This window comes from Serinus canaria, chromosome 2, assembly GCF_022539315.1.
Source record: "Serinus canaria isolate serCan28SL12 chromosome 2, serCan2020, whole genome shotgun sequence".
In the NCBI taxonomy this organism is placed as follows: Eukaryota; Metazoa; Chordata; class Aves; order Passeriformes; family Fringillidae; genus Serinus; species Serinus canaria.
In genome coordinates, this window is record NC_066315.1 from 110,928,625 (window position 1) to 110,941,767 (window position 13,143).

Consider the following 13,143-nt stretch of genomic DNA (forward strand, 5'->3'; position numbering starts at 1 on the left):
AAGCTGTCTGTTTAAATCCCTTCCCTCCCTCAATAGCTCACTGCACATTATTGAAGGTAATATCTATACAAAGAATGCATAAGGAACAGAAACATTTTTGTTAGTGCCAGCTTGGTTGAAGAAAAGCCCTTAACTGTAAGATGCCCGTGAAAACCACTTTTCATTATGAGAACTCTAAAGAAGTTGAAGGGAAAAGGTCTGTCGGAGGACCTACAGAAAAGCTAAGCTTTTTTTTTTTTTTCACCTTTTTAGTGAACTTTTAATTGTGACCACTCTCCCTGACATCCTCAGTCTAACTGCAGAGAAACATTCCCAAGAGCAGGAGGGGGTCCCAGAGCATGCGGGTGGGACCACTGCTGCTCCACGCACTCTCAATTCAGCAAAAGCCCCACCACAGTCGGGCTCTTCCCCGCACCGAGGAGGCGCAGAGGGATTCCCTGCCCGCAGCTCTCCGCAGCGCCGGCGGGCGGCGAACCCGGCTGCCGGCATCGCGGCGGGGAGCCCGGTGCCGGGAGGAGACTCCGGTGGCGGCTCCCCTCGGGCTCTCTCTCCTGCTGCCTTTTCCTGCGGCGTTAATTCTCCACCTGCCTTCGCCGTGGCAGGTCGACTTCTGGCAGCCCCGTCCGCGGGGAGATGCGGCTTTCCCGCGGCGGCCGCCTGTGCGTACGGGGGTGTGTTCATACGACTACATACATATCTATGCATTATATATATGGGTGTGCCTGTGAGTGAGTGACAGCTGCGTTAGAACGTGTCATTGCAGCGCTGTCCGACGGGGAGGCCCATGCCTGCGGGGGATCTCCGGCAGGGCGCCGTGCGCGCTGCTGGAAGCACGAACGGGGGGAACAGGAGGGCGAGGACCACGCAGGGCTTTCGGGATGCACAGGGCAGCTTGTCCCTCACTCCTTTTGCTCCCTTTGGGCCCCGTCCTCGTCCGAGCAGCCCGGAGGAGCGGCGCTGGCTGTGCGCCGGTGGCGATGGGCGCCGCAAAGCCGTGCTCTGGGTTAGAGGCTGGGAGACGGGGCGGCAGAAGGCAGCGCCGCTGCCGCGCCAAGCCAGCCAGGCAAAGTGATAGAACTGGCACCAAATTTCTTCCCTACACGGGGAGTCGATGTACGTTCCCGCTGGCGAGCGGCCAGCCGAAACCCAGTCACACAGCTGGCAGAAAGGGCAGCCCGGGCAGCTGAGCAAAAACGGAGACTGAGTGAGGCAGGAGGGGGGCGGATAACTTTCCTGCCGGGCACGGGGTGAGGGGGCAGCCGCAGCAACCTAGGACCGGCGAGAGCTCCGCGGGCTCCGGGCGAGCGGGCTCTCCCGCGGCCCGGGGAAACATCGCCTCCCCCGGGTGGCTCGGTAGCTCCAGCACTGCGCCCGGGACCGTGATGTCCCTGCGCGCCGGAGGTCGCGCTCACCCGGTGGTCCCAGCTCACCCTCCCGCTGCCCGCGGGAAGCGGCTCCCGGCTCCCTCCTAGCCGCCCGCTCGCCCCTCTCCGGCACGGGGGCCGGCCCGGGGGAGGGCTGCGCGTCACCGGATCTGGTGGCGCCGGCAGCGAGGCGGCGTTACGGAGCGCCCCGAGAGCGGCGGGAGGGGGGCGGGCGGGGGTCCCGGGCGGGGCCGGCATCGCCGCGCCTGGCTGCGGCCGCGGTGGCGGCGCCGCGCCGCCTCGCCTCCCCTCGCCTCGCCGCGCCTCGCCTGGCCGCTCGCCGCCGCGGAGGGGCGGCGCTGCTCCCCGCACGCCCCCGCCCGGCGCCCCCGCTCCGTCTCCGGGAAGGGCGCGGGGAGCCCCACGCTCCCCCTCAGCGCGGCTGCGGAGTTCGAGCCGGCGGCGGCGGCCGGGGTGCGATGCCGTGTTAGCCGGCGGCCCGCCCCGAGGTAGCGCCGGCGGGAAGGAGCGCGAGTTGCCGGGGCTGTGGCTGACACCATGGGCACCGGGCGGGGGGGCGAGGCGGCCGGGCTCCCTGCGCTCCTCGGCTGAGCCCGGGGATGTGCCGGTGCCCGGAGGAATTATTTTGGAACTAGCACGGAGCGGTGGGAGGAGGACGAGCGACACAGCGTTTCACAGCTGCGAGGAGGTCGTCCGGCGGTGCTGTATAGGCAAGTAAGCTCTTGCTTCCTTTTTACTGCGTTTCCTTCGTCTCGAGTGACTTTTTTTTTGCAGCTGCTGGTCGCTTGCTGCCAGTTCGGAGGCAGGATGGTCGGCGGCGCCAGCAGCAGTTCTCGGGGTTGAGGTGCCGGGGATTGGTGGCCAGGATTGCAGGGGAACCCCGCTCCAACTCTGCCGGAGTCCGCCGCGGGCGGACCGCTAGTGCGGTGCTCCGGTGCGTAGCCGGGAAGGAAGCTCCGTGTCCCAATGCTTCCCATTTCTGCATCTATAAGAGATGATGCCTTTTTCCAGGCATTTCATAATGTAAAATGCATTCTCCTCTTTGCTGAGCTCTAACTAAATTGTAGGAGTCCCTTAATTGCTTTCCATCAGTGCTTCTTGTGGGAGAGAGGCAAGAAGCATGTTAGCCTTTCATCCCCACTTATGGATTCAGATAGTGAACCCGGAGTTTTGATTTTTATGCCCTTAACTTTCTTATGCCCTGCCTGGTGTTCTTCCTTGAGATGCTCTTGCTGTGAGGTTCTGGTTCGTCCAGCCTTGTTTGTTTGCTTTTAGCCTGTGGATATTTATTGCTACACTTGACATGGCAATGGAGGGAAAAGTAGACTGTAATTTATTTCAGTGTATGGAGGACAGGTTGCAGGCAGGGGACTAATGCTTCTCTCAGAGGAACTCCACTTCAAAGGAAGAGGCCCATGGGGCTGTAATCTGTGGCTGAAAACTCGGAGAGCTCAGAGCATCCCGGTCACGCTGCAAAGAACGAGTTCTGTTCACCTTTCAGCCGTGATAGCGTTTAAGCTGAGCTGCCTGCCTTCCCGTACCTGTGAAAAGACCTGACTCTGAAATGAAGGGGATAGAGATGTGGATGCTGGGCAGGTTTGGGAGAAGGCAGAACTTTAGACACTGCTTAATTAAGTTTGCTGTTACTGATTTCCTCAGTATCTTCTCTATGAGCCTGAAAACTGCAATCTGTTACAGTGACCTTGATGCATGTTGTATTCTAGCATGAAAGCAGCACAGAATAAAAGTATTTACACATATTTGCAGCTAAGCTCTGATGTTTCACTAGGAGCTCATTCAGTTTCAGTGAATGTGGTAGTTTCAGCAGGGGCACTGGGCTTGGTATGTGTGTAGGAAATAACTTGGGAAAATAACTTGCTAATAGTGATGAAAGTAAAAGTTGAAGTGTTGGAAACGTATGTTTCTGCAGAAATGCCACTGTGTGTGAAATGTCTGTTGAGTTTTGGATATTTCATTTTCTAATCAGTGAGATTTGTACTGAAAGGAGTGTGTGGGTGTGTGTGGAAATCTCAAGGCTTCCCAGGTTAATGCACTTTGAGTTGTCAGCAGCAAGAGATCTTTTTACGCACTGAAATACACGTTTTTACTTAGATGCAAGATTGACATGGTAAGATTAAAAGATGTTAGGATGTCAGGATGGTGAATGTGTAGCTAACTCAAGTTTATAGCTGAAAGATAAACTAATCCTTTCCCTTAATGGTGGAAGGTGATCTGCCTGAAGGGAGTGTCATTTGTTTCAGTACGTTTTATGGAGAATGTTCATATTTCTGTCTCTTGGATGAAGCTGTGAAACACAATTAGAATAACTGCTGCTAGACAGTGGGATGCAAACCTATCCATTACTTAAAACACTCAGCTTATTCTGCCTCATATCAAAGAAAGTATAGTTTCTGGCAAAGTCTGCCTATGGTTCTGTTGTAGTAATTCCTTCCTCTGTTGCAGAGTGGCAGGCTTTCACTAGGCATGTGCAAGGGAGAACACGAAACACTGAAGCATGCACTAATATGGAATTCATTTGGGCTGTGTATTACATTTGAGGTTTCCACAGTTAGCATAAGTAAGTGCTTGTGCCTGATTATATGAATAAACGGGGTTTAAAAATTGTATTAGCTTTGTCACTTGTGATGCATATTGCAGACTCCTCTTCTTCCTTTTTAGTCTCTCAAACTAATCTAATGCTATACTCACTCTTTGCCTGGAGAAGAAGAAAACATAATTTAATAATTTATCATTTGGCTTTTGCCATGTCTTGTCCCATAGCTATGAGATAATCTAATGAAGGCCCCCATCACTGAATTAAAGGACATGATGCTCTGACTTTCACTTACAGTTAGATTTCCCCTCTTTTACGTGGCTAAAGAACCGAGTTTTAACAAGGTCTGAGGAAAAAAAATAAATGCTGTTTTTTCTGTTAGAAACTCAAAAGGGGAAGGTAAGACTTGAGGTCTTTAAAGACATCATTAAAAACATCCACTTTTAAGGTATTAATCAACCTCCTTTACCTTCACACATTTCTTTTTATTTTTTACTTGGTACTTGTCAGAAAGCCTTCCTGCATATTAATACTTTATTTTACAATGTGTGTAGTTCTTAATTTTAAAAATTCATGAGTGGCTATCACACACTTTATTGTAGGGCTATTCTAGAATCCTGTTTAATGTTCTGTATTCCACTTGACTTGTATCTTTTGAATCGGACGTTTCCAAAGTATGTTGTATTCAACTTTATAGTATGCATTTTTGTTTTAATTCTATGTAAATCTCTTTAATAGAGAAGATTGTTGACCTTGATTCAGAAATTTCAGGGCAAGCTCAGAAGTTATTTTTCTTTCCTAATTTTTTCATGTTTTCTCAGTCATGTTTTTTTGGACATATCTTTCGTGAACTGACAGAAGACCTGTAAGCAAAATTAAAACCACCAACAATTATATGTTATTTTTCTAGTTAGCCCAACCCAGTTGAGTGTGTAATTTATATTTATTAATTTTAGATTGAATATTAAGACAAACAAGATCTGTAGTCTGCTCTCAGTTCTTCCATCTGAAGTGCTCAAGTACCATTTCTTCATTCTTGTAACTTAGCACTGGTCCTTGTGCCTGAGCTGTCATAATTTCTTTTGGGTAGTCATCACCAGGTCTGCTGGCATTCACTGTTAAAAAGCTAAAGGGTTGTTGTGAATAAGAAACATCAAATGGATTTAATGTGTCATGTTTCTTAGCCCTTCCTAAGGCTGTGCTTTCAGTTCAGGTTTCCAGAGAGAGGCCTAAATGTGGTTGGGTTGAATCCCAACGTGAGTCTGCTACATGAAGGTGTACGTCTAGCAGCATGATTACACAGACAAACTTCTGTATTTGCTCAGTTTTGTCTGCCATAACTGGAAGAGTCAGAAAGCCAAACTGTTGTTGTGGCCAACCTAGATTTTCTGCATTCTTGTTGCAGATCAGAGGAAAGAGAGGAAGCAAACATTAAAAAACCCCAAAACCCAGAACTTAAAAAGGTCTTGCTTCAAAGATATAACTATAATCAACACCAGTGAACGCGGTGGAGACACATCCAGGGAAATTCACACATGTATTTAATTATCCAAGGAGTAAATTATTATTCATCTTGAGAGATTGATTTAGTAGATGATGTGCCTACCCCTTATGAAGAAGAGGAGCTACGTGTTCCAGAAACAAAGCTTTTTTCCACTGCACACTTCAGTTGTGGCTGTCACTGTCGTTAGGGACTCTAAGCCTTCTCTTCAGTAATTAGCTCAAATTGGCCAAAAGAGGTGGAACACTCTGTTGTGTGATGAAGATGGTGCTGCAGCAGCCAAGGGCTGGGTTGCTTCCTGGGGATTTGCTCTCTTCAATTTATTAAAGTAATGAGTAGAGGAAAACTAATCAAGAAGAGTGTTTGGAATGAGATTAATTTTATGGTTCATTCTCTGGTTTATTTTGGGGTAATGATGGGCAAAACCATAAAAGTTCTTTACTGTGATACTTATGTGAGAGTAGCAATAGTTTTGACTGACATATATAAATATATGTAATATATTTATTTATTTAACATAAATAAATGTTCTATAAACTGGGATTAAGGTTTGGCACATGAGGCGAGAACATGGATAAATGAAACTGCTGGACACAGTTTGCTGTGCCACTCAGGCTCTTCAGAGATAAGGAATGGATGGTTTATGAAAGGCTGTGCTGGTTCTTTTGCTGTGAAGAGCAGGAGGTCCCCCATGCCAGGAACTGAGCACAGTTGGAACAGTCATGCCCGGAGAGTGGCAGTGGATGTTCCCAGTGTGGAATAAAACTTGGAGTAGAGTCCCACACTGGTGTTCAGAGGGTGCTTTGCAACAGCCACTGGAATTCCTGTGTAAGATGTGGTTGAGTGAAGGCACTGGTGCTTTACTGATTTAATACTGGCCTGGATACTGAGTCTGTGAAAGAACTCATGGCTTCAAGGGGTGCTCTGGGTGCCATTCATTGATTGCTCAGTTCTGCAGGTGGTTATCATCTGGAACAGTGATGATTTTTTAAATTTTTTCTGTGAAGTTTGTTCCTTGCTCTTAGATTTGGGTGTTCATTCCTTGGTTGGTAGAGATTTTGGTTCAAAGGTGTGCTTTGAAAGCTGACAAACATCAAGCACTTCTGAAGTGTTCATTGCTTGGAGTGCTTGGAGCTTTTGAGATAACACCAGAGGAAGAACAATTTATTCATCAGATTATTCTGAAATTTGGCTTTATTTATTTTTTTTTTATTCTCAATGTGTTTTTTTCAAATAGTGAACAGTGTTCTTGGTTTCATGCTGAAGATGTTAGAAATAGCATTTTAAGTAAATTTTATATGGTTTTTTTGGTCAAATACCAAAATAGACTCAGATTTAAGTGTGAATAATAGCTATTTGAATAAAAAGAAAAACAAAACATGCCTTTTCCCCGCCACTTTTTGTATTAAATTTATTTTAAAAACAGCTAACGATAAAGAAGTGAGAATGGGAGTGCTGTTTATGACATTCATATTTCTTCTGCTCCCTGTCAATACCTAAAGGAAATTTCATCATCTTGTACAAAGACAGACTATCATGAGTGATAGTAATCATGTCATCTGATTCTTTCTTGGTATAAACACTATTTTGCTAATTTTGTTTTAAGTTAGTGTAAAAAGGTCATTGATTTCAACAGGTATAATACTAAGAATTTGGGAATATTTAAAAAACTTTTTAAATTTTGATATTCATGCCTAATGTAGCTGTTAATATTTGTCTTAATATAAAGCACTGATTCTTAATTAGAGAATTGTTTCTAAAATACTTTGCTGTTTTGCATTTGCCAAATATATATTCATTCATAATTATGTGAGATAGCTTTTTCTAATTTCTCTGTATGCCAAAATGTTTTGATTGACTCTTTTAACAGTTCTGAATAATGAACTGTATGCTTCAGCTTCAACAACACAAATGGGCATTGATTTTCTTTGACTTGCTTTTGACCCCTAAAGAAGTAAAGTCATTAGAATTATGCTTGAAAGAGCTTTGCTCTATCTCCTATAATTTTATAGATATTATAAAAAGGCCTTGGGAACTAGTCTATGCTAATCAGATTTTTTTCAAGTGAAAAAGGAGGGGAAAATCATCAGCTCTACAGTTGTCTTGCAGCTCTAGGTTTCATCACTCACAGCTGTCTGCCTGTATCCATTAGCAGTTGGTATCGCAGCTGTACGTCCCTGAATGCAGCAGAATTCACAAACAGTTCTTCTCACAACTGTCTAATTGGTTGTTAAATGGCAGACATTTATGTGAAGAGTTTGGTCAGTGCAATGCAGTTTTTTTTCAAGTAATAAAACATGCAGTGATGCATGTGTAGAGTTCCTCTCTGAAGATAGGTTTTGAGTAAAAGTCAGCATCAGATCTGTGTCTCTACAGGTTTTGATGTCTGGAATGCCTTCGTTCTCATTCTGTGAGTTATATGGTTAACTTCTTTATGGAACAACTTTGTGGACGCAGAATGCAAAGGTAAAATGTAAAAGATGAAAAGGTAAAACATGGAAGTAGTCTTTTCAAAGTCAGCTGGAGAAATGGATGCAAGAGCCAATTGGGTTTACAGTGCAGAGGAGCTGGCAGGGTTGACACATTATGAATGGGGCAAGATTTGGCCCTTCCAGGGGTTCTGTTCCTGGTGGGGCTCCCTGTCCCTAAACTAAGCAACTCCATTAACCCAAATGCAAAAATAGCCACTCTGAGGCTTTTTCGGCTGCAGCAACTTCTCTTTCAAATACAGTGGCATTGGTGAAGGAGTTTTATCGGAGGAAGCATGCTGTAACTGTGCTAGAGGCGTTTCCAAGGCGTTTCCAAGCAAAGCGTATAGAAATCATCGCAGCATCTGATGATGATCACCTGTCATTTTATTTAAACTCACTGAGATAAGAAAGGACCTTCCTGGATAACTGAATGCACAAGGAGACAGTTTCTTTCTACACTGTGTCATTAGTCTTTCAGCTAGTTCTTTCTTAAGCATTATTAGTAATAGTTTATCATATGCTTCTTTTCACAACTTACTGTCTTATGCAGTTGTGATGTTGTCTGGGCTGGTTCCTTGGGGTGTCTTAATTAAAATTGCTTATATTTCAGTTTATTTAATATGTTTCATTCATCAGGTTTCCTTTTCACTACATTAAATAGCTTACCTAACCTCGAAAGGGAGAGCTGATCTCACTGATCAGTGATTATATATTGTATTATTCTCCATGTTTTCAATTTATGTTTGCAAAGTTTTCTTAATTTAGAAAAACCCTAAATCTTCTGATTTTTGGTAGGTGGATCAGAGTACTCATTGCATGCTTTGATTAATGGACAAATCCAGTTATTAACAGTGATTTGATATTGCTGTTTGTCACTGTGCTCCTGCACAATGTGCCCTTTCGTGCAGATCTTACTGCCCTTTTTTAACCTCTTCATGATGTGTCTTCAATACTTCTTTCTGAAATGAAAATCCTAAGGTTAATCTCAAGCATTATTCCCTCTTATGATACGTCTTACACCCAGTTGATTGTTTTCACAGGTCTAAGATTCTGTAGTTTCTGTAGTTTTTTGTGCTGTGCTTCCGTGTGTCTATGTACAGCTCAACTTCATTGAGTTTAATATATAATTCTCTATAAACCCTGTTTCATGTTTAAACCCGTGACTTTTTCTTTTTGAAATGAGACTTGGTTTTTGGTTTTACTATTTTTTGGTTTTTACTATTTTACTTTACTATTATGTATTAGCTGTATTTGTCTAACTGCAGCAAAAGCATTTTTTGGGAAAAAAAACCCCAACATTTTGGGAAATGAAAAGTAAAATATTTGGGTATCATTTTTCTTTTGGAAAATTACAAGAAAATTATCTGTCATCTTCCTTTTAGTCTAAAGAGTATGAAAAGACGTAACATTTCCCCTGCTAGTTACTGCATGACAGTACTGACCACTATGTGTATACACCTGTATGCTTTCTCTACAGGTTTTTGATGGCTGCAGAACTGTGAGCCTGAGATCACAAGTAGCTGGGGTCATAAAGGTCTAGCCAGACTGCATGAAAGAAGGGAGTAAAATGTAGTGGGTTTGCTTTTTCATTCTTTATGCTGTGATAGAAAGAGGATATGTATGACCCTTGAAAAGAGGAAAAGGTGAATAGTTGCATTTCTAGACAAAGCACAGAGAGAACTGCAAGAAGGACAGAGGCAAGATATTTGATGAAAGAGCATCTGTCTGTTTTTTTTTGAGGGGAAAGAGGTGCTTTCTAAGACAGCAATTGTTCAGTAATCTTCAGAATTGCATCCTTGAAATACACACCTGCTGCTTTTGAAGAGTTCTGCCATAAAAGTATTCCCTTTCCATGTGAGAAATGTCTGGGTAAGGCTGTATTTGTGTCATTTTTCTCCAAAATTTCCATGAATTCCCCATATTTAAAGCAGGAACTCATGTACAAGGATTCAATTGCATCCTTAGATGGACTACTTCCTTATGCAGGTACATCTTTGGTTTAGTTGAGAAGCTTTGGTTTTCTGGGCTGTCTGAGGTTGGCCTCAAAGTGCACAAGAAGCAACAAGGAAATCATTGAGGTTCTTGTGTTGCCTCATGTCAGGAGAGACACAAAGGTGGTGTCATCAGAATTTCTCATTCTTTTTGCCCTGCAATAAATACATAAACATACATGTACCTCTGTCTTATGGTGAAGTCTGTAATAAATTTGGCTTCCTACACCCACCTGTTTTAAAAGTAGATTCTAGAGTATTCAGAAGTTGATGGAGACTACGTGGAGTTACGAACTTCATTTCACAATCCTAATTTCTTTTTTAGGAAAGTTGTCTGGGCACCTTTCCAGCGAGTAGATCTGGAAAAAAACGGCTGGAAGTACCTCTAGGGGTAACTCTAAAAATATAAAAACAAGATTCTGTGCCTTTTAAGTACTAATTCTGCTTCAGAGAAAGTAGATGAGAAGGAGGCTGCTTTAATGAATCAAGTGTCAATATTACTTGAGTTACAAAGCAATACACCAACTCGACTTACATTCCTCCTTTTATGGCAGCAGAATTGTCTTTTCTGGATGGCAAGAAGTATCTTAGATCTCTCTGGAGGCATTTAAAGTGCTGAAAAAAACCTCTGCACAAAAGCTTGCAAAAAACGTGAAGTACTTTGAAGTTCTGCAATTATGGCTAAATGTCACTTTCTGCAGGTTTATGGCATGTAAGTAGCTGGAGATGCTACTGTGGGAAAAGCTAGTCCTTCATCTTTAAAAAAAACACCTCATAGAAGTAACCTCTATTTATGAGTGTACAAACTGTCCCACTGTGTGTTTGAAACCCGTGGTCAAAACTCATCTGTTTATCAAAGCTTTTTGTTAGCTTAAAAAGAAAATTGAATTATATAAATACCGTCTTTTATTTGAAAGATTTTCTTACCACCATATGTCTGAAATACATATTGGATTTAGAAATCATGATAAACAACCTGAAAACATTCCTCTAAGTACTACAGTGTAATGCTAGACATAAAGTTATGGTCTCTAATACAAGGCAGTTGTTTTTACAGTACTGGGGACCATTTGGGGTGAAGATTAGGGACAGTGTTTGACTTTTTATTTTCAGATTATGCAAATATACTCAGCATAGTAAGTGCTCTCGATTAGGAATAACTCTATGTACTAATAACACATATCTAGGTAGCCTTCAGTTTAGGATGAGGGTTCCTCTAGAGTCTGCAAATCTAATCTTCAGAATGACATTTAAAACTTTAAAATAATGGGAAGTAAAAATCCATGAAGCAGTAATTTATTAAAATAACTTGGTGTGTTACGTGCAGCTGTGTCTAAAGGGTGCTGCTGCTCACAGTCTGAAGGCTTCTGGAGGTACTGCTGCTCAGAATCTGGAACTGCTGGAAAAGAGACACTGTATGTTGTTCTCTGCTTAGAGAAATTGTTTTGGGGTAATGCTCATAGCAGTTGTATATCTGATTTCCATAGCAGCCTGCCTACAGTTGCTTGGAAGAAGAGTGCAGGTGTTTTCAAGAGCAGGACAGGCATGATGTGTGACTGAATCAGCTCCTTCCTCAGCCATGGGGAGGATGTTCTTCCAGCAGTCTGGGAAGCCTTTGATTTACTGAAATATTCACAGCAGCTTTTGAAGTGTGAAATTACTTGTATGATGGTCCTTTTTATGTAAGGCCTTGCTGAAGTGCTCCTGTTAAAAGCTTGGACACAATATTTCTGCTACAGGTTGTGGCTGTTGTATTGAGGATGGGTGAATAAAGCCACAAAAGCTCCAAAGTCTTGAAGGCAAAATGCTGGTTTTATTAGAAACAACACATCCATTTTACAGACAGTTACGATAAAGGTGAACCTGACTGGTTCTTAATCAACACCCTCGCACTAATTGTTAATGGCTAATTAGGAACAACTCCCCTCTTGTAAGCATCTTACAAGAAACAAGTTCAAAACACCAGCTGCAGTATTGTTTTAATTCTTCCTCTGAGCTTTCTCAAAACCTCCCAGAGTAATATCTGGAAAAGTCCATCTGACTCCGGACAGTTCTCAGCATCCACAACAGGTCAGTGAACGTGCTGCAGGTGGTTGCTTGTGGCAAACCCCACATTTGGGGTGGGTGCTCTGCCCCAAAAAGCTTGGGCTCTGTTTGCCCTCACTGCCCTCATTGCTGATGTCTCTTCCTATCTCCCATGTTGCATGTTGTAGCCCATCATGTCAGTTGCTCCTGTGTTTGCAATATGCCAGCACCAGGAAGGCTATGCATTAAGTTTTTCCTGGCCATCTACTTGGTTGGTATCTTGCAGGAAAGCATGGGATTAATCATGGTTATTTATGAGATTCATAGTTCTGAGACTTATTTTCAGGAAACCTATGAGATCTTCAGCATAATAATCCTACAGTGGTGTGATTCAGTGATATAAAGTACCTCATTCAGGGAAGAAGTGGTACGTGGGGAATTTTCTTTGTTGTTTGTATGTACAGCAATGAGCATGTATGGCACCTCTTTGAGATAAAGGTGGCATCATGATGGAAGTGACATAATAGAGAAGACTTATCAACTCATCTGTAAAACTTCAGGAGTAACATTTGTTTCTTTTTTCCTGTTAGTGATACATACGTACAGAGAATATATTTTTTTTATATAGCCATAAGGCATGATTTCTGCTTTTCAGCTAGTTTTTCCCTGAAGGAAAGACAAAATTGGCAATTTTAAAACAGCTTATTCTGAAACTTCTGAGAATGGTCTCTAGTTAGAGCTTCACACCTATGATCCCCCCCCCCCCCCCCCCCAATATTTGTGTTGTATCCTTTACTGGCTTCCAGCTTGGATAGTGTGTGTTTTCCACATATTTGTCTGCATACATGCTTTCAGAGTAGATAAATGTCTGTAGCAGATAAATATCATGTCTGTCAAATATGATATATTATGTGCTTTTCAGCCTTGGTAGCCCTGGAATTTGGAAATTTGTAATAAAACCATCTTTGATCATGAGAGCAGCCACATTACATGGCTGGATGCTTTTGTGGCTTCTGTTACACCTGTCTTAAGTAGAGAGTGGCCTGTGCTTGTACAGGGATTGACCCTCTTTCAGATAATCTTTCTCAGTCTGCATACCCTTCTCAAATCTATTCAGAAATACAAGTGAGGATCATCTTCCTGGCCTGTTCAATATTCTATTTACAAACCTCTGCTAGTTCTTCCTCCCTCACATCAAACTGAACCTCTTTTTTGT

The 13,143-nt window shown here is 43.2% G+C and overlaps 1 protein-coding gene across 3 annotated transcripts in view; it reads left to right on the forward strand.

Annotated features, from left to right (window-relative positions):
* The first annotated feature begins 1,873 nt into the window (after positions 1–1,873).
* Positions 1,874–13,143, forward strand: part of SNTG1 (syntrophin gamma 1) — a 316,227-nt gene continuing 304,957 nt past the window's right edge. For 2 of the 3 annotated variants that reach the window (XM_050971479.1, XM_050971480.1), the window contains exon 1: positions 1,874–2,095. The gene's annotated coding sequence lies outside the window, so the exon portion shown is untranslated. Of the gene's footprint in view, positions 2,100–13,143 lie in introns of all 3 variants that reach the window. The other variant, XM_018910030.3, reaches the window with a different exon arrangement.